The 21,125-nt window shown below is 32.1% G+C and overlaps 1 protein-coding gene across 9 annotated transcripts in view; it reads left to right on the forward strand.

Annotated features, from left to right (window-relative positions):
• The window catches only part of Fbxw7 (F-box and WD repeat domain containing 7), a 185,734-nt gene that overhangs the window by 58,211 nt on the left and 106,398 nt on the right, over positions 1-21,125 (forward strand). For 2 of the 9 annotated variants that reach the window (XM_058583914.1, XM_058583911.1), the window contains exons 2-4: positions 382-449; positions 2,581-2,628; positions 19,699-19,794. The exons of 2 other annotated variants lie outside the window; for them this stretch is intronic. The gene's annotated coding sequence lies outside the window, so the exon portion shown is untranslated. The remainder of the gene's footprint in view (positions 1-381; positions 450-2,580; positions 2,629-19,698; positions 19,795-21,125) is intronic. 5 more of the 9 variants (XM_058583915.1, XM_046458926.2, XM_046458930.2 and 2 more) reach the window with 3 other exon arrangements.

A 21,125-nucleotide genomic window follows, 5' to 3' on the forward strand; every position in this document is an offset into this window, starting at 1 on the left:
CCTGATTCCAAGCATTTCAGATAGGGGACAACTCAACCAGTGATAGAAAATCATAAGGAATCCTTTGCTGGCAAAATTTATATTTGCATTGAAACTGCTTTTAAACTTTCTAGTATAAAATGACCAGCCATATTTAAATTACCTTTTGTGTAATCAATAGAAATAAATTGGAATACATTGTTAAGAAATTTTGAGATTTTCGAATTAGTGAGTTACATATTATTAGTATGATGGCCTAGAGTTATTGAGAAGTAATTTTTGGTCTTTTTTTTTTAATTTTAAAGACATTGAAGCATTATATGCATACAGAAAAGTATAAGTGAACTTTTCTATGTTGATGTACTTTTACAAAGTGAACACAATTTTTTAACCCCAACCCAGATCAAGGTATCAACTTCTCAGAAGTCTCCCTGTGTCCTGTCCCAGTCAATAATTCCTTCACAAGAAAGGTAATTAATTACTCTTCCTACTTTATAAACAGAGATATGTTTGGTTTATTGTTGAATTTTATAAGAATAGATCAGATAGTATGTGGCTTTTTTTTTTTTTTCTTTGCACTGGCTTCTTTGACACTGAGTTTTTGACATGTGGCATTTTCACTGTAGTTTAGGATTCCATTGTATGAATATACTGTGGTTTATTTCTCCATCCTAATGCTGTTAGATGTTTGGATTATATACAGTTTTGGGCTCTTAAAATAATGCTGATGTGATAATTCTTGAACATATCTTTTTGTGGGCATGTATAACTAGGAGAGTGGTATTGCTTGGTCTTTAGGAATTATATTTTCAGTCTCAGTAGGTACTTCCCAACATTCTCTGTTTGATCCATTTTACTTTTCTGCTCTAGTTTTTGAGAATATGAGTTGCTGCATATTGTTGCTTATAGTTGTTATTGTCGGGTTTTTAGATAAAAAAAATTGTGGGTGATAGTATATATCATTGTGAGGTTAATCTGTATTTTTCTAATGATCAGTAATATTTAGCATTTTTTCTCATGATCTTTTTTTTGAAGTTTTGTTTGATCTTTTGGGTATCTTAATAATGTTTGTGTTTTTGTTCTTTTCTTTATTGTGGTATTTAGGATTGAATCCAGGGCCTTATGATAAGCAAGCAACCTTTAAGCTATATCCCCAGCCCTTGAGTGGTCTTTTTCTTGTTGATTTTAAACTGTCATAATATGTTTTGGATGAGTCCTTTGTTGGACACGTATATTGCTAATATTTTATCCTACTCTGTAGCTTGTATTTTTATTTTTTAAAAAGATACTTCCTAGTTGTAATGAAATCCAGTTTGTTTATCTGTGTCCTGTTTAAGAAATCCTTGCCCAGCTCAAAGTTGTGACAGTGTTCTCTTGTCATCGTTTAGCAGCTTTACAATTTTATGTTTAGCTCTCTTTTTCTTTTCCCTTTGTCCATGGTCTGTGGATAGATGTTGATTTGATAGATTCTGGTTTTAGCAGAAGTAGTCATAGGAAATCTATAAGGCTTACTCAAGAAAACATTTTTATTTTTATATGTGGTACTGCAGTTTCTAGTAATGTAACATTTTCTATTAAGATAGATGATTGTTATTCTGGTGATTCTTTAAAAGGAAATTTTAAACAGTTTTTTTTCCTGACTCTGAAAGAGGCAGTTTTATTTCATAACATTATGTTCTGCCTTACTTGCTGTGTTTTGTTTTTGAGGAGACATAATGGTGGTTTAAAAACATTGGGATGTGCAGTCAAATGCAGCTGCTATATTTAAGCAGATGACTTAGTCTATAAGGAATGAAGTGTTCAGAAAAAAGTCTGTACAAGTTTTTTTTCAGTTCAGAGTAAAGTGTTTGGCAAACACTTAGAGTTCCATAAATATTTTGTAGTACCTTTATTCTTAAATTTTGATTAATTTGACTTGAGACTTGATTGAAAAGATTTGTATTCAAAGTTTATTATGAAATTATTTACAGCTAACTTTTATAATAGTAAATTCATTTGCCACTTTACATGTTTCTTTTTATTATGGACAAGGTATTTTGTTTACCTATTAACATAGAAAGGATTTTAAAATGCTTCCTCATTTTGACCTTTTGATAAAATCACAATGAGTTTATAAAATATTTTATCATTTCATTGGCTCTGCTTTGTAGAACTTATTGTTACATTGTTTAGGTGTTACTTAAAAGGTGTCGCCAGGTACCAGAATATGACAGTGTGTATTCAGTGTTAGAAAGAATTGAACATATGACTGATACTCCAAGAAGTTATTAGTATACTGTTCCCTTGATTTTTTAATTATTTATGTCTTATTTGTGACAGAACTCATTCTTTCTGTGTTCTAGTAAATGCTGCCAGTGTCTTGATAATCAGCTTTTCCATATGTTGCATATGAAATTTAAATTATTTTTAAAATTATGAAAAATTTGTATATAAAATTTTTATTATATGCTCAAGTTTCAGCATATGCTTTGGGTTTTATAGTGTTATACATAAAGAAATAACCCAAATATTAAATGGAATTCTTGGGTAGATTTTACAGAGTAGGTATAATTCTGAAGTTGAAAAAATATTTCTCACTTATTTATTTATTTTTTTATTTAGGGAATTTCTACCATCAGCAAGATTTTTAAAAGGCTATCTAAGTAATTGGTAAGTATTGAACTCCATGTTATACACTTTGAATTTTAGTTAAATTTATGCACGCAATATAAGGACATTTACAATAACCAGTGTTAAATTACAATTATAAATTATATTGCTTTTAATTTTTAACTGAGTTCTAGAATTTTTTTCTCTATGCCTTTTCTGATCTGCTTCTGATTCTTTCTACATGTTGTATCCAGAACATTCTTTTGGTGTGCAGCCTAAATATTAGGAAGTCCTGAAAAGAAATAGTTCTAGTGGGTAAGGAGTGGTAATACTTTATGAATGAAACAGGATTTTCCCTTCTTGGGATTTTGTAGTAGTTCTCCTTTAGTTGCCAAAATTAGTATGGATTTTTTCTTTTGCCATCCATTGTTTTGTTTATTAGGTCCCATTTGCTGCAGTGTACCAACCATTAATGTTGTCAGGATTATCCCAATTTCTTTGTTCCAGGATTAAAATATGAAAAATTTTATGGGCCTATAGTAAAGCATCTCATAAATTTAGGATTTTATTAGATAAAGCTTTTACTACTTAATTTTTTACTAAAGATTGGTTAATCTCAGCATGTTTTATTTCAACTAAAAGTGTTTTAGATTTATGTGCTATGATGATTATATAGACGCAATAATGCGTTAGTTAATCTTGATAGATTTTAAAGTGATGAAATATATTTCAAAGATAGGAAGAAAGTGCTGAGACATTGGATAATATTGTGTCATAGTTTGAGGTTGTTTTTAATATAGTCAAAAGATTTTTAGAGATAAATAGGTTTATTTGATTAGCTAAAAGAGATTATAATTGTATGTATACGAAGAAATATTTAAGGATAAGTATTGGTTTCTTTTATTATTTTTTAATGTGTTTTGCAATAATACATATTTGACCGAATATTGTTTCTAAAACCATAATAATCATTGTGGATGCTTAAGTATTCAACAATTATACTATTATGTTTACTATGTATTTATAAAATAAGTATAACATTTTTAGGAACAAATGATGTTGTAAATTGTTAAGCAGATTTCTACTACTTTAAAATGTAGTAACTGATTTCCGGGCACGTATTAAGTATAAAAATGACTTATTGTCATTTTTCCCTATTGATGCATATATTTCAGTTAGAGGGAATCAGTTGTCTTTGTATTACATATACTTATGACTCACATTTCATTTTTGCAACTTTATTAATTTTGAGTGACTTTTTTTTTTTTGAGATAACAGTTCACATGCTAGAAAATTCTTCCCTGAGTATACAATTCAGTGATAGTTTAGTATATCCAGACTTGTAGGATCATTACTACTACATAAGCTTAGGATGTTTTCATCACTCTTGTCATGTCCTCACACCTTCACACCTCCACACCTCCCAGCCCCAGGTAGCACTTAGTAGCCTTTCTGTTTTTATGAACATTTTATAAAGATAGCATCATAAAATATTTATCCTTTGGTGTCTGGCTCCTTTCACTTAGCAAAATATTTTCAGTTTGTAGTATGTATCAGTATTTCATTCATTTTTATGACTGAATAATATTCCATTATATATATATATATATATAATGCACCACATTTTGTTTATCTATTCATCAGACGATGTATTCACTATTAGGAATACTTCTTCTGTGAATATACTTGTGTAAGTTTTTGTATGCATATGTTTTTATTTCTTTTGTGAACATATTACAAGGGAGGTTTTATTAAAAAAAAAAACAGCTACAATGTGAAAAAACTTAAGCAAAATCAGCTATTGCATACCATAAAGGAGACATTGTTTGCAGTTTGAGTTCAGACAAACCTAATATAACAATACAAAACAAATACCAAATAGCCCTTTGATCTATATAAATGGGGTGGATTTTTCCAAGTAATGGGATGATTTTTTGAGTGTTTGAGGAACTGTCAAAATGACTGTGCCATTTTATTCTCCCACCAAGTATGTGTGAAGGTTCTAGTTCCTCCACATCCTTATAGGCGTCTATTACATTTTAGTCATCCTAGTTGGTGAGAAATAGTATCTCTGTGATTTTAATTTTCTTTTCTATGACTTTCTTTTGTGTGGTAGGCATCATTTCATGTGCTTTTGACCATTTGTTTGCCTTCTTTGGAGAAATATCTGTTCAAATCTTCACCAGTTAAAACTGGGTTGTCTTTTAAAATGTTGAATTATAAATGTTCTTTATATGTTCTAAATACTAGACCCTGACCAGATCTGTGATTTGCAGTATTTCCCCCTATTCTGTGGATTACCTCTTTACTTTCTTGATGGTGTCATGAAGTCCAGAAGTTTTAAATTTTGATTAAGTTCAGTTTATCTGTTTTTTTTTCTTTTGTTTCTTGTACTTTTGGTGTCATATTACAAATTTATTTTTAAATAAATATTCATTGACAGTCTAGGTCTATGACAAGGGTTTAATTATCATAGGACTAAAAAAACACGGGCGTTTTCTGTGTTTGACAGCGAAAGCCCAAAGGAAGCAATTATTCTTGTATTTGTGCTTCAATTCCTCAGCTAATTGTATTCAGCAAACCTTATGTTTGATCCCATGTGTTACAGTGAAAATATTATTTGTGTTGTGATTTGTTTATTAATATTAGTATTGTGAATTTATGTTTAGTTTTTTGGACTGGAGAAAGGAAGGGTCTTTTTTAATAATTTATCACAGTAATTCTAACATGTGATTTCATATCTTAATGATTGCCTTTTAAGTTTAAATTCTTTTTATCTTTTCTGTGAAGAGGGAATAGATATTTAGAATTTTATTGATTTTAATTTTGTGCAGATTATGTGTAGGCAAAAGTATTTTGAATTTTTGTAATTCTAGCTATGGAGTAAATAAAAATTTCCTCTGAATTATTAAGTTCATATCTTTTTTTTTTTGGTATTGGGGATTGAACTCAGGGTCACATAATCATTGAGCCACATCCCCAACCCTTTTTATTTTGAGATAGGGTCTCGCTAAGGTGCTCAGGGCCTTGTTAAGTAGCTGAGGCTGGCTTGAAACATTGGATCCTCCTGCCTCAGCCTCTGAGATGCTTGGATTAGTGTGTAACACTGCAACCAGCTTAAGCACATATCTTTAACATTTTTATAAGACCAGTTTAATTTCTTATTCTGATTGTTATGTGACTTATGCTCTTGAATGAGAAATGAACCACATGAGATTTGTTTTTGCCTCTTTTTTTGACTGAGTACATTTCTCAACTTGCATGTGGATTGGGTGGCCAAAAACTGGTTTGAGATATCTGAAGACAGAACATGGGGCTGACAGAACAGTTAAACTTCAGTAGAGAGAAACCCTGAAAGCAAGATAATATCAGAGGAAATGAGCCATACGTCTGAGTATCATTTCTACCCAGTTATGTGGCTGACCACCAAATTATGAAGGGGCTGAAATATCCTCCAGGGTTTTGCTACCCAGCCCTTAAAAGTTCACTCTTAATAGAGCTGTTTTAGAATGGAATTCCCTGTGTGTCCGACTATATGATTCTCTGAAAGTAGAGATGGGACTGTGGTAGCAATCCAGCATGGTATGATTATGTTCTCATTTTTAGTTAAGTAAATGGTTGTATATGACATGATTTGCCCAATATAATATTGTTTGCTGAGAAATGTTTGTCTCGCCTGGAGTTCAGATGTGTTCACTTCTTAATAGTGTCTCTGTGCTATGATGGATCATGGACAGCTGATCCATTCTTTTTAGTCACCTAAGTGGATACATATTGTCTACCTCTTGAGTTCAGAATGTCAAAATTTGGCAAGTGAAAATTTTGATTAGATTGTCTTCCAGAGGGTGAAAATAGTTGCGCCAGTAAAGTTTATTTTTGAGCCCTTTGTCAGTCTGCTTAGAAATATGAATGTTTTAAATATCAAGTTATTGATAATTTCCTGAACATTTGCTCTCTTTTCTTATAGGCATGGAGAGGGTAGGGGTAGAGGGAAAAAATCCCACTGGAAACTGAGTATCATTCAATTTCATCTTGCATCTGGGAATCCTAAATTCTACAGTATAATTGTGTAATAGCTTTTATCTTTTAAGTGTATTTTAGATTCTTTAATTCATTTGTCTCCAGATTGTTTATTAGGATTCTACCGTAAAAATAGGCTTCAGATTTTATTTTCTCTACCTCATATTCATCTTCTAAGTTTTTAATTTAAAAAATTTAGGTTTATTGAGATATAATTAATGCATAATTTGATGACTTATTTATGTACACATGAAACCATCATTAAATTTAAGGTAGTAAGTGTGTACATTAACCTTGAAAGCCTTTTTGTAACTTTGTAATGTCCCCTTTTCTCCCTTCCCAGGCAACCCTTAACTTGCTTTCTGTCACTATAAATTATTTTTCTACAATGTTATATAAGTAGAATCAGATAATGTGTCTCAAGTCTGGCTTCTTTCCTCCTGCTTAATAAATCTGAGATTCATTCATATTTTTTACATGGACTATTAATACTTTATTTTTGTTGGGTATTCCTTTTTTTTTTAACCTTTTTTCATTTACCTTTTGCTAAATTGGGTTGTTTACCGTTTTTGGCTGTTACGGATAAAGAGGACCCAAACATTTGTGTGCAGTTGTTATGTAGACATATGTTTTTATTTCTCCTGAGAGGAATGGCAGAGTAATACAGTAGGTGTATGTTTTCCTTTATAGGAAATCACCAAACTTTTCCAAAATGGTTGTATCTTACTGCTAACAGTGTGTTTCTGCTAGCATCTAGTCATTCAGAGTCCTCAGAACATTTGTTGTGGTCAGTTATTTTAATTTTACTTGTTTTAGTGGTTAGGTAATGACATCCCATTGGGGCATTATTCTCATTTTCCTAATGAATAATGATGTTGCACATTGCTGCCTATGTGTATTTGCTATTCCTGTATCTTCTTTTGTTGAAACATTTTCTCAAATGTTAAAAAATTTTTTGGGGGGTTGTCACTGAGGTGCGAGAGTACTTAATATAGTCTAGATATAAGCCCTTTGGACAACTATTTGCAAGTTTTTCTGAGTTTGTGGCTAGCCTTTTCATTTTTTAAACAGTGTCTTAAGTTCAAAAGTCTTTTATTGTTTTCCTGAAGAACAGTCTATACTTTTACTTTTGTCTTTTGTGCTTTTAGTATTGTATTTTGGTAAACTGAAAGATGTCCACCTTATAATTTCCAAAAACTGTGTATTTTATCTTACATGGCTGAAGGAACTCTGCATACATGATTAAAGTAAGGACTTGAGATGGGGAGGTTATCCTGGATTATTCAGGCAAGCCAGTGTAATCAGAGAGTCCTCATAAGTGAGTGAAAAGGTCAAGGCAGGCAAGAGATGGGAGACTAATGCACAGGCTGCAATGATGTGCTTTTGAAGCGGGAAGAACGGACCAAGAACTAAGGAATTCAGATAGCTTTCTAAGCACTAACCAGAGCAAGGAAAGAGATGAACTTTGAGCTTCTGGAAAGAATACTGGTCTGCTAATACCTTGATTTTGGTTCAGTTAAACTGATTTTGAATATTTGGCCTTAAGAACAGTGTAAGATAATAAATTTGCTATTCTATGCTACCAAGTTTGTGGTAATTTGTTACAGCAGCCATAGAAAGCTAAATTTTAGATTTTGGTACCTATATGTGGAGCACTGCTGTAACAAATGCCTAAAAATGTGGAGTGGCTTTGAAATTGGGGAATGGGTTTTGAGGAACATGAAAGAGAAAGCCTAGATTGCTTTGCATTTACTATTGGTAGAAAAACAGATGTTAAAGGTTTTGCTTGTGAGCCCTCAGAAGAGAGAGAGAGGCATGTAGAGAAAAACCATACCATTCTAGAGGATGGTGAAATCATCAAAGAACACTGTTGGAGGAAACATGGATGTTAAAGACCCTGATGATAAGGACCCAGAAGAAAGTCAGAAGCATGGTCAAGAAATTTTTTTTTTTTTTTTTTTTTAAGAGAACACCCAAATCCTCATAAACAGAATGATTGTGGAAGTGTGAATGTTAAAAGTGCTGCCACTGTTGACAGCTCCCAAGGAAATGAGGAATATGTTAGTGGAAACTGGAGTTAAGGAGATCCTTGTTAGATACAAAAAGCTTACCTAAATTCTATAGTTTATACTAGCTCTATTCTGTCTTATGTTGGTATGGTAACAATCGCTTGTGTATAAATTTGTTGTTCTATCTGTACTTGCATAAAGTAGTTTTAATTAGTGTGATGGTTATATTTTTACATAAATTACACTAATGTTTCAATAACATTTTTTGAGCAAACATCTTAGGTAGACTGCATATATTTATTCTTGAAATACCTTTATCACTAAAGAAAGACATTTTGTAGCTTTCTTTCGTGTGAACAGATATGTAAAAAAGTATATTTGCTTTAAAATTCTGGATTTCCCTTTTCATTTAAATATTTTGATTTTATAATTAAAATGATTATTTTGCAAAAATACATACATTAGTTTCATTTAGCTTATTATTAAAGAAAATTATTTTGGAATTTTGAGGTGTACTTTTAGAATAAGTTTAAATGGTTATGTTTGTTAATGTGTACTATTTATTAGTGGATGTTAATTTTTTCTTCTGGATTCTAGATTTTGTTTACTTGGTTTTTGGAAGGAGATATGTAAAAGTAATAATTACTATATTTTGAATCATCATTAAGTTGAAATTCAGTGTTGAAATTTAAAGTAAAATTTAATGCTATTTAGTGTGGACTTCCTAAATATTATAGTTCCCTCTTCTGTCTTTTCTGAGCTACTGCACCGTGTTAATTTTTTCAGATTTTTTTTTTCAACAAGTGTTTCAAAATTACTGGTAGACTTAAATTTTTATTTCTCCGGAGTTAGAATTCCTGTGTTTGTTAATTATATTTCTGATGAGGTTAGAATTTGGAGTTTAATTATCAAAAGTTATTTGTAGGAAATATGGGAGATTGGGCTACAAGATAATGACACAAAACCACATGGACAGTTACATAATTTGAGACAACTAAAATGATTTTTGAAAGTCAGTGACATGGGAGAAAAGAGGACCAATTGAGTTGCTTTTAAGATTTAAGATATATAGTAGCCTTATGCAAGGAGGGATTCTCCTTTAGATTCTGTTTAGATTAAGTTAGGTAGAAAAGACATTTTTGAGACATTCTGGAAAAGTTAAAAAATATTGACTTATTAGTTAAGATCGTGGAAGTACAGTTAATTTGTTGTGTGTGTAGGATGATTTTGTGAGTATGAAAGGCTCTGGCCAAATTAAAGATCCATAAGGATGTATGAGGGCGAGAATGGTATTGACATGATGCCTGGGATTTGGTTTAAAATACCTTAAAAAAGAATCAAAGATAAAGCAGTACTGGCACTATTTTGAATAAGTATTGATCATAGGTGATAAGTGTGTAAATAGGGGTTCATTATACTCTTTTCTTGCAGATATTTGAAACTTTTCATTTAAAAAATTCAAATTTTTATTTACTGACAACACATGTTTTTGCTGGCATTACTCTCAATATTTAAAAAATGTTCTTAAAATTAAAAAAATTATTTACATTTCGATTAAGGAAATGAGACTTCCTAGTCATTTCTTTCTTCCTCCTATATTTTTTTCTTCTTGGCAGTTGGCACCATCTGCTGTAGTAAATATTTGTTTTGTTTGTTATGTATCTTCTCCCCTGGAAATAAGTTCAGTGAAGCCAAAAGAATTTTTTGTCTCTCTTGCATGTTGCTACATCTTCATTACTCATACCTGCTTAGCACATGGGAGATACTTAAATATTTGAAGAATGAATGAATGAATGAATGAATGGGAATCATAAGTCTAGAGAAGACTTGGGGTTTGGCTAAGGAGAGGACCAAAGAGAGTCTGTTTGAGAATTAACCTTTAAGGGACGTAAGGGGAAAATGTAGCTAATACATAACAATTGAAGATAACATCTGTCCCCTTTTTAAAAACTATATAGCCTTAATATATCAAGCATCCAACATATTCTTAGCAATAGGAATTACTATAAATCATACTGCACCCCCCCTAATCATCTTCTCTCTCTCTCTCTCTCTCTCTCTCTCTCTGAGATAGGATCTCACTGTATTGACTGGCAGATCTCCTGGCACTTTCATATATTCTTTAATGTGTGTCTGTATTGTGTGCTTTCTCCTTAGTGTATTTATCACTGAAGCTAATCCTATTTGGAGGTGTATTCATTTAAAGTTTATTTCTTCTCTGGAAAAAAATTATTTAAGATTAATTATTACATTGGCAAAATGAGTTCAGAAACTCATATATATTTTCTTTTAATATAAAACCGTCATCTCACATTTTCCTTTTTCCTTCAATGAACTTTCATTATTTTTCAATGAGTGAGTTTTTTTTTTAAATCTTACTCTATGGAAATCATAATTTTGATTATCTACTACTTTAAAAAATAGATGGTAGCACTTTTGTTAAATACATCTGATAATAATTGGGCTCATGTATTGAAAATGACAGCGAAAATTCAAAAACATTTTATATTTGATATCCTAAAATGAGTATTACTTTTTTTATAACAAATGTAAGCCTTGATTTAAGAAAAAATGTGTGCAAACGTTTCTAATGAATCTCAATTTGTTTTGGTCTCAGGACACCTTTAAACTCTTAAAAACTACTGAAAACCCTAAGGAGCTCTTTAAAATTGTGGGTTATGTCTTTTAATATTTACCCTATTGTAAAATAAAAATAAAAAGTTTAATATGTATTGATTTATTAAATTCATTGAAAAATAACATCCAATTACATGTTCATACAATTAACATGTCTTTTGGGGAAAATTGCTATATTTTCCTGAAAGAAACAGAAAAAAAATTAATGAAAAGAATGGCATTCTTTTTCATTTCTGCAAATGAATTTAAAGTCTAGCTTATTGGAAGACATTTGTATTCTCATTTGCCTCTGTGTTCAGACAGGTTGGATATTACATGCCATGTAGTCCTAGTAAAACTTTACTTTATATATACTCGTAAAATAGATAAGAGTAAAAACATAAGAGACATCTCAGTATTATAAAAATAGTTTTGATCTCATAGAGTCCATATAAGGGTCATAGGAACCCACAGGTCCACATTTTGGGAATTATTGGAGTCTTCTCTCAAAGGGTACTATATATGACAATATATGGTTATTTTTAAATGAAAGAATAATTGTTTTTTTTAAATACAATAATATCAGTCAGATAAGTTTTTGACATTTAGAATTACTTGCAGTTAAGGGAGAAAGTATCTTTGAAATGCCATTAAGCTTATTGAAGAAGTAGCATGATACTTAATTTTCATTAATGAACAAATATTAATGTCTCCTCTACTTTTTAAACATATCTATGGCTAAATTTAAATACTGCTTTTTTTGTAAGCAATATTATGCTGCTTTTTGGATAATTTTTAATGGCTTATCTTTGTTGGTTTGCTTTCTAGCTAAATAGAGAATCAGTAGTACATTAAATTAGCTGACATGGAAGGAAAATTATAAATAATGAAAATAGCTGTTATTGCTTACAAGCTAATTTGGTTAAAAATAATCTGAGAGACAAGGGATCTTGGTGGGGGTGACAAGGAAGATGAAGCATTGCAAGTCGAGATATTTCAGAAGCATTCTGTTCTTTTGGATATTTTATTTCATGGTTTCGTTCAGAAACAGTAGTGATGCTGAGGAGCTAGTAAAATAACTTATTTTCATTAAGAGGAGTATGCATTTGGTAGAGTTGTTTCATTGATACTTGTCTGTTAATATTAGACAATGATTTATTTATAGGCTTCTGCTAATTATAAAATTCATAAAAATATCAAGCTATTAAGGGCATGTTGTACATTCATTGGCAATATAAATTGTGTCAGATTTTAATACTTGGTACTTATTTTTACATTAGCATGATGTATTAATTTTTTCATTACCTCTTTCAGCTTCCCCATCTCACACATTTGCTAAAGTAATGCATCATCAGCAATAGGACCTTTTTCCCTAACGTGTCTAACATGCACCTGAGATTATCTATAGCAGAGCTATAGCTAGATTTTAGAAGTTCTTTTGTTAAATCATATAAGAAACTTAAACTGATAGTACTTCATGTTTTCCATATAAAGTGCTCTTTTGATGAATAGTTTGTATAGCAGCAGCACAGCAAAGGCAGACTTCTTGGCAATAACAGCACAATTGCATCTGCAGATGAGGCTTTAAAATTCTGTGCAGCAGACAGTACCTCCAGCAGGCGAGTAAAAGGTTACTGCATTATTTTGCCTGTTTGTTTCCATAGACCTTATCTACAAAAGGTTTTTTTTTTTTTTTAAATCAGTGTGAAGTGCATGCCTGTTTTTTTTAGATATTCTGGAAGAATTGATTTAAGTATAACATGAATATCAAAAGGGCAGTACAAGGTGAAGGCAGAGGCAATACTGGCTCTTTTAGCTTTAAACCAGGGAAGAAACTGAGCACAATACATACACAAATGAGGAAGCTTTCAGTGCCACAAAAAATATGAAGTTTTAAAAATATATATTTTAAATGGAGATGTTTTATTACATTCAGTTTCTTGACCATCTTTTCCCAAAAAGGTGTTGTTTACAAGGATTGGCAAGTCACAGGTCTGTGACTGTTTATTAAGTTATAATTATTTGAAGTATGATTATTTGAGATGGTGAAGTATTTATAGTAATGTGATATTCCTTGTTGTGGGTTATAATTGCATGATGTAAATAATTATATTATTGGGAAAGGTAGAATGCTTAAATATAAAAGATACTAGAAAATGGCTAGCATTCTTAATACTATTTCTTATGTTTTTGAGTGGTTTGTGGTATTAAAAAAATCTAATGAAATGCAAATAACCAAATGAGAAGATTCAATAATCAAAACAGATTCTTGATGGCTTTTTACTTATTTTTAATAACCTATCTAGATAGCCACATGTCTTTTTCTTCTTATTAAAACTCTTTTAACATTTATGATAGCAGGGGCTTCCTTGGACTATCTTGCTGTTTATTTTTATCATTATCTGCACTGTTATTTTTCTATAGGATTGTATTGCTCATTACTTCTCAAGTCTAAGCACAGTATTCAGAAGGATTTTTTTACTCTGCATCTTAATCAACCACCCTCCTGCCCTCTCCCACCAACCCTTAAAGATGAGCTACTTTGTGTAGCTACTACCTAAAATTTGTTTGCTAAGAAAATACTTAGGTTTATGTTTCTGTTTCTTACTCAATTTTATATTGAATAATAAGATTGAAAATAATTCTGTAAATTAATCTATAGTATAGAAATAAAATCAGTTGATTTTTCTTACTGTGAATATTTGGCAGGCTTCTTTAATTGTAGAGTCATAAAAGGTCAGCAGTTCTGATTGGTAAGTTAAAGAATCCGTTCAGTAATTTGCTCCCTGTTGTTTCTCAAAGCAATGCTGCAGCAGTTCTTTTCCAGATATTGAGCGGTTCTTGAACGGTGTGTGTGGGGACAGCAAGGGGTGGGGCTCATTCCTGTTGGTTGTTGAAATAGTGTGCATTTACAAAGGGAACAGGTTGGATAGGCTGAGCTGAAGGAGTAGGCAAACAGATCTAAACTGATGGAAGACAGAAAGAGTGGTTAGTATAATTTTTAGGATGTCTTACCTTGAGTTTGTTCCTTTATTAAGTACTTGGGCTTTAATATAAAACAGTTTGAAATATTAAAGCACCTTACCTTCTGTCTGAAGAGTAGCTAGGAGACTTCTGTTTCTAATATCCAGTTTTTCTTGGCGATGAGTTTGTGGCTGGTATCATCTGTGGGGAAGCTGTTGTTTTATTCTTTTTTAGCAGTGTTTCTTTTAGCTGGAGAGCTGCAGAATGAGGCAGTTAGCCAATTTTGAGTATATACGGGACATTACCAGTTCTAATTTTTTAAGTCAAATTCTCATCTAATGAGCAAGTCAATGTGTGGCTGTGGCTGCAGCATTATTTCTTCTTTAATGAAGAGGTTGAGCCGTTCGACCTGCTGCTCCGATCTTTTCTCTTGTAGCCATACATCAGACCAGTTGCAGAGATTATCCATCGAATGTCCCAGACAACCAAAGGTAACTACATAGATTTATTTCAAATAAAAATATACAATTAAAATGGCTGCATTATAACTAGGGCCAAATGATTAAAAAGAAAAGACCAATTAAAGATGTTCTTAGCAGTTTTCTTGACCTTGCAGTAGCTATCCAATATCATTTTGTCATCATCAGATTGTGTAGCAATGGAAATGCACTGCAGTAATTGATTTTGTAATAGGATCAGGTGATTTACTAGCTGCACTGACAACCACTTGCTTGCTTGCTCTGAGCTGTGGAGCACTCTAATGGATGTTGTGATTGCAGCCTGGAGTTGATCTGAGACTGCTGGTCACTTAAAGCAGCAGCAGCATTTATTTTTGAAATGAGAAAAGTTAAATTTTTTTCTCTTATTTTCTTTTTTGCTTTAAGTTTTGGATAACCACAGTAATTTCATAATTAATTTGAGTATCCTCATGAAATTTTAGAAATTGTATATTATTCCACTCATCAATTCATAAAAAGTTAATTGGTATGATTAACCTTGAATAGAATAAAACATCGTCTCTCTGTTTCCTATTTCTAGCTTAGCATCAACATGTGTATCAACATACTCTGGTCTTGACATCAGAGCATGTGTCTTAAGATTTAAGAATTTATGTTTAAATATCCTGTGTTATCTAAGTGACATAGAATATCCTTAACATTTATAGATTTCATCAGTTTCAAACTCTTAACTATAATTTTAATATTGTAATTATGATAAATTCTTGATCTAGCAAATTGTGCTAGAAAATTGTTTTGTGTCCTTTTTTGGTCTTTTGCTCTCAGTGATTTCATGGATGCAAGAATATTAAGAAATCTGAGGTGTATCATTTCCAAAGGATACTGATGAAAACATTAGTAGCCATTTTAAAGTAATGTTTAAGGATATAGCAAATTCAAAACAATATGTAGGGTAATGTAATATCAAAATTATAAAATTTAAAGTGATTAATTTTGGGGGGGACATTTCTTATTAATTTTCCATGGAATTGAAGATTTCATAAGAAGAATGGTATTAATCATGGTCTTTGGCAATTTTATTAACATGAACAACCTTTTAGGGAGCAAAACCTTCGGGCTGCCAAACATTTTAAGACTAGTTCCTCAACATTTTAGGTTAAAATATACACAATGTCTTTGTTGGTTTAGATCATAACATTTTATTTCTGTATTTAGGAACAGAGAGGTAGATACAAAATCTTGCAAGAAGTTGTAGGGATGGGAAACTCCAAGAAACCATTCAGCTCTGGTCTGGAAACCTGTTTTTGGTACTTACAGCTAAGCCACCTGGGAAAAATCATAAAGTGATTATATTTTATTAATGTTTTTGTTTTCATCTTTCATGGTTTTTGAACAACTTATTAATTACAAATGTAGAAGTATAGGATTAACTGTGTCTGTAGAATAGAATTACTGTTGTAGAAAGAAGTAAGACTCAGGTGCTAAGACCTTACCTACAATAAACTGCATTAGGAAAGCAAATGTCATCTCTTCCCTTTCCTCCTTCCCACACAACACCTCTACCTCTCTGACTAATATACATTAAAAATGTTTTGTACAGAACCAGACACATACAAATATGGACTTCTCTGTCATTCCCTATTTATGTTCTTGCCATAGGATACTCTTTCCTAACCATGTGCAAAAACAAAATAACTAAAATTAGTAATTTGCCATGATAGAATCAAGTATAACATTGTCATTATATTAGAATCAAGCCACCATGTGAAGAGGGTGTCTTTCCTTTTCTGATGTAATCAACTCCTTGGCCTTAATATTTCTTGAAAGATGAAAATATTACTGCTATTGTTCTACACATTTTCCTGAATTTATATACTTTAAAAATTAATTGAAGAAGATGGTAAAGTAATTTAAACTGGAATTTGTAATTGTTTATTATTTAATAGGCAACTTTTTATCCCCCTCCACAATCCTCCATAAAACTTCTGTGACCATTAAAAATAGGAACATAAAAATGTTAATATCATTTTGAGATTTGATCATTTCACATTTCCTTTATGTGAAAGTAATGCGCTATTCACAAATTAATTATTGATATGTTTCACTGGAGTGTTTGGAGTGATCTACCTTAGAGTATTGTTTATTTTTTTTGCCATGAATCGAGCAAATAGGAAGAAAGAAAATACCAGTATATGTTGATTACTTTTTTTTAAAGAATGATTATAAAAGACGATGTTATGATTGCTCTCTAATTAGACAGTATTTCATGTAAACTAACTGAGTAGTAAACTTTGTGAAGTTCCTGCCCCAGTGGAGCTGCCTTTTCTAAAGAGCCCTGAATCAAGTATTTAAAGGCTTAGATTTAATTAGGCTCTGCCACTAATCTGCTTGATGATCTTGATCAAATTATGAATGAACATTTTAAAGTATCCTAAACAGACTTTTAAAATGACCATTAGGGAGAAATCAGTTTACCCTTACCAGTGTGAGGTAGTTACAATAGTTGTCCTGGAAGATATAGAAGTTAGAATTAAGTGGAAGGCTGAGATTTCTTAAAAGAATCAGGTTATAGATGATGTTGATGTCTCCTTTTAATCTTTCATATCTTTTGGGGGGTGCAAGGATGCATAGTTTGCAAAAAGTGCTGGTTTATATGTGTGTGTGTGTTTATGTGTGTGTGTGTGTGTGTGTTTCCTCTGCTGGGGATTGATCTCAGGTCCTAGCACATTTAGACAAGCGTTGTACCCTTGAGATATACACCCAGCTCTTGTTTTACCTTTTATGATATTTGGTAGTCTTTAAATAGAATAGTTATCCTAGAAATTGTCTTAGTGGTTAAAAGAACAGAGCTGGGATTAAATTCTGACATTGGTACTTGTTCATGTGACAGTGTTCTAAGACAATTTTATTAAAGTGTTTATTCAGTACCTAGCATGTTTTTAAGTAATCATTTTTCTAAAAAATGGTAGGCTATTGTTATCAAAACTCTGTGTATGTTTATTAGATAAGCTATGTGTAGTTCCCTTTGTTGCTGAGCCAAAGAGTCTTGTGGGTTGGTTGAATTAGGTGCTTTAGCAGTGCTGGTTTTGTAATAATAATTATAACATCTTTATTGAACTCTTACTTTGGACCAGGTGCTGTACTAAGCATTTCTGTGTTAATTATCGTGTTCATGAGAAAGATACTCTTAATTATTATTTTTAAAGGTGAGGACATTGAGACTTTTTTTTTTTTTTTTGGTAGGACATTGAGACTTGAGAAGGTTTTGCTAGGGAATAGCAGAACCCAGTAGTAAAACTTATATTTTAAAATTGCTTTTTACTCCCCAAATTGTGGGTAGACTGCTGTACTTGGTGTACTTTTCCAAGTATTTGCACTTTCAGTTAAGCTGTGACTGTAGAAATGAAGCAAAATGCTGGTCTGAAGACATACAGTTACCTAATTTTGTATTTTGAATAAGAAGTAAGTTCACTTCTTACTTAGCAGTAATTTATCTGTAATAGTTACTCATGTAAATGAAGCATGCATTTACTCTAGAGTAGTTTTTCTCAAAGTGTGGTTCATGGGTCACTTACATCTGTATCACTCAGGGTGATGGTTAAAAGTACAAATTTACATCATGATCCATTGACAGAATCACTTGAATGGGATCCTGGGTTCTTCATTTTAAAATAAACTCCCCTCATGGTTCTTTTGTATACCAATTTGAGAACCATTGGTATTGATAATGTGTTCCTGGTTCACCTATATACACATTGTCCATCAGCTTTTCTTTCCTTAAGAATTCAAGGATAATTTTTAACAATCCTTCAGATTGTTAACATGTAGTCATGTGAACGAATAAGCAGTCTCATATACTAATGATTAAATGTGAACTAGTTATTCTGTGCTAGTGATTTTAGGAACATGTTTATGTAATATTAAAAGTATTCATAAACCTCGACTCAGTCACCCTACCTTTAGGGATTTATCCTAAGGAAATAATCAGAGATTCACAGGAAAATTGAGGCACAGGCATGTTCATACCAGTATCAATTATAATAGTGAAAACTGGAAACAATTCAGTTTCAAACATCAGAGAAACAGTGACATTATTTATTATATTCATTTGTTTGGACTATCACCCAGCCTTAAAACATCATATTGGGAAGATTATTACATACATAATAAAATACTTATGACGGATATAAAAATCTCAAAGAAAGAAAGTAAAATTGTGATAATACTATATGCACTCAGTACATATAGAGTTAGGTTAAAACTAAAATTAAATGGAATTGTCATTTTTGTAGGCCAGAAATGGTTGAATGCCAGCATTTTCACAGCACTAGCTTTTTTTTTTTTTTTTTTTTTTTTAAGTTGTAGGTGGACACAGTGCCTTTATTTTATTTTTATGTGGTGCTGAGGATTGAACTCAGTGCCTCAGGCATGCTAGGTGAGCGCTTTATCCCTGAGCCACAACTCTGGGTGCCCTGGCACCAGCTTTTAAAGTTTGTATTCATATTGTTGAGGAAAAGACCGGAAGGAAATACAACAAATTTATAAGGTAATTATCTCTGCATGGTGAGATTGTAGATAATTTAAAAATAATTCTTTGCATGTTTTTATTTTCAAATTTTCTAAGTCTTAGATTTGACCCTTGTAATGAGGCAAAATAAATTTCTAACAAAAACAGTTATTGAAAACAGTTGGAAAGCTTCTGTGACAGTCCCAAGTAAAATTTTGGTAATCTTTTAAGGAAGCATAAAAACCTATCTGTTACTCATTTTTCTTAACTTTTTTTAATTTGATAATGAGTATATTTATGTATATTGAACATATACACCTGTGTTAGACAGTTTTCTGTTGCTGTAACAATTACCTGAGGTAAACAATCTAAAAACAGGAAAGTTTATTTTGGATTTTGGTTTCAGTTCATTGTTGATTAACCCTAGCTTTTGACCCTGTAGCAAAATAATATATCATGGCAGGGGAGTACACAGGTGGCAGGCAAAGGGAGGAGGGGCCAAGGTTCCAGTATCCCCTTGAGTGCACTTTCCAATGACTTAATTTCCTTTCTCTAGGTCCCACCTGCTGAAGGTTCCACCACCTCCCAACAGCACCACAGGCTAGCAATCAAGCTCAGTTACTTGGGAGGCTAATGCAGAAGGATCATAAATGTAAGGCCAGCCTGGAAAACTTAGCAAGAACTCAACAGAAGTCTTTTATTGCTGAGTAATATTCCATTGTGTGTGTGTGTGTGTATATATATATATGCCACAGTTTATCTTTATTCATTCATCTATTGAAGGGCATCTGGGATGGTTCCAAAGTTTAGCTATTGTGAATTGAGCTGCTTTAAACATTGATGTGGCTGTACAACTGTAGTATGCTTGTTTTAAGTCCTTTGGGTGTAGACTGAGGAGTGGGATAGCTGGGTCAAATGGTGGTTCCACTGAAAGTTTTCTAAGGAATCTCCATACTGCAGATTGGTGCAACCAATCTGGATTTACCTTGGTGATAAAGCATTTACCTTGGGTTCAAACCCCAGCCTCACCAAAAAAGAAAGGGATGGGGAGTGTGGGGGGGATGGGCCTTGAAGTAAGATATTAGTGAGGTAAAAACCTAAACCCAATACTTAATATGATCTGAGGCAAATCTGTAATAGTTTCAATGTCTCCTTAACTCTAAAGTGAAGTTAATCGCTAGTCAGCGTTTTCGGTGAAGATTAAAACAGATAACAGGGCTGGGGTTGTGTGGTAGAGTGCTTGCCTAGCATGTGTGAGGCCCTGGCTTCAATCCTCAGCACCACATAAAAATAAACAAATAAAACAAAGGTATTGTGTCCAACTACAACTAAAAAATAAATATTAAAAAATATAGCAATATAAAACACCAAATACCTGGTATATGGTAGATTTGTCAGGACATAGTATATATTACTCTTAAACCATAATTTTAAAATTAAAATATAAAGCATACTAAGGTGGAAGGGAGATGGATACCTTCCTTTCAGATTTTCAGCATGGTAATTTTCAAACTAAATATGACATAGATTATTAATTTAAGTCTATTTAATGTTATAAATTAAATTACAACTGAGATTTAAAATAACATAATCTAAAAGGAAGATTTAAAAAATATTTATTTGTTTTAATCAGTTATACATGACAGCAGAATGCTCTTCGATTTATTGTACACAAATGGAGCACAATTTTTCACTTCTCTCGTTGTACACGAAGTAGGGTCACACCATTCGCGCACTCATACATATTCTAGGGTAATGATGTTCTTCTCATTCCACCATCTTTCCTATCCCCATACCTACCTCCCTTGCCCAATCCAAAGTTCCTCCACTCATCCCATGCCACTACCCCACCCCGCATTATGGATTAACATTCATTTATCAGAAAACATTTGGCCTTTGACTTATTTCTCTTAGTATGATATTCTCTAACTCCATCCATCTACCTGCAAATGTATGATTTGATTCCCTTTTATTTCTAAGTAA

The sequence above is a fragment of the Marmota monax genome, unplaced genomic scaffold, assembly GCF_021218885.2.
Source record: "Marmota monax isolate L192 unplaced genomic scaffold, Marmota_monax_Labrador192_F-V1.1 WCK01_AAM20220418_F8-fsc00002, whole genome shotgun sequence".
In the NCBI taxonomy this organism is placed as follows: domain Eukaryota; kingdom Metazoa; phylum Chordata; class Mammalia; order Rodentia; family Sciuridae; genus Marmota; species Marmota monax.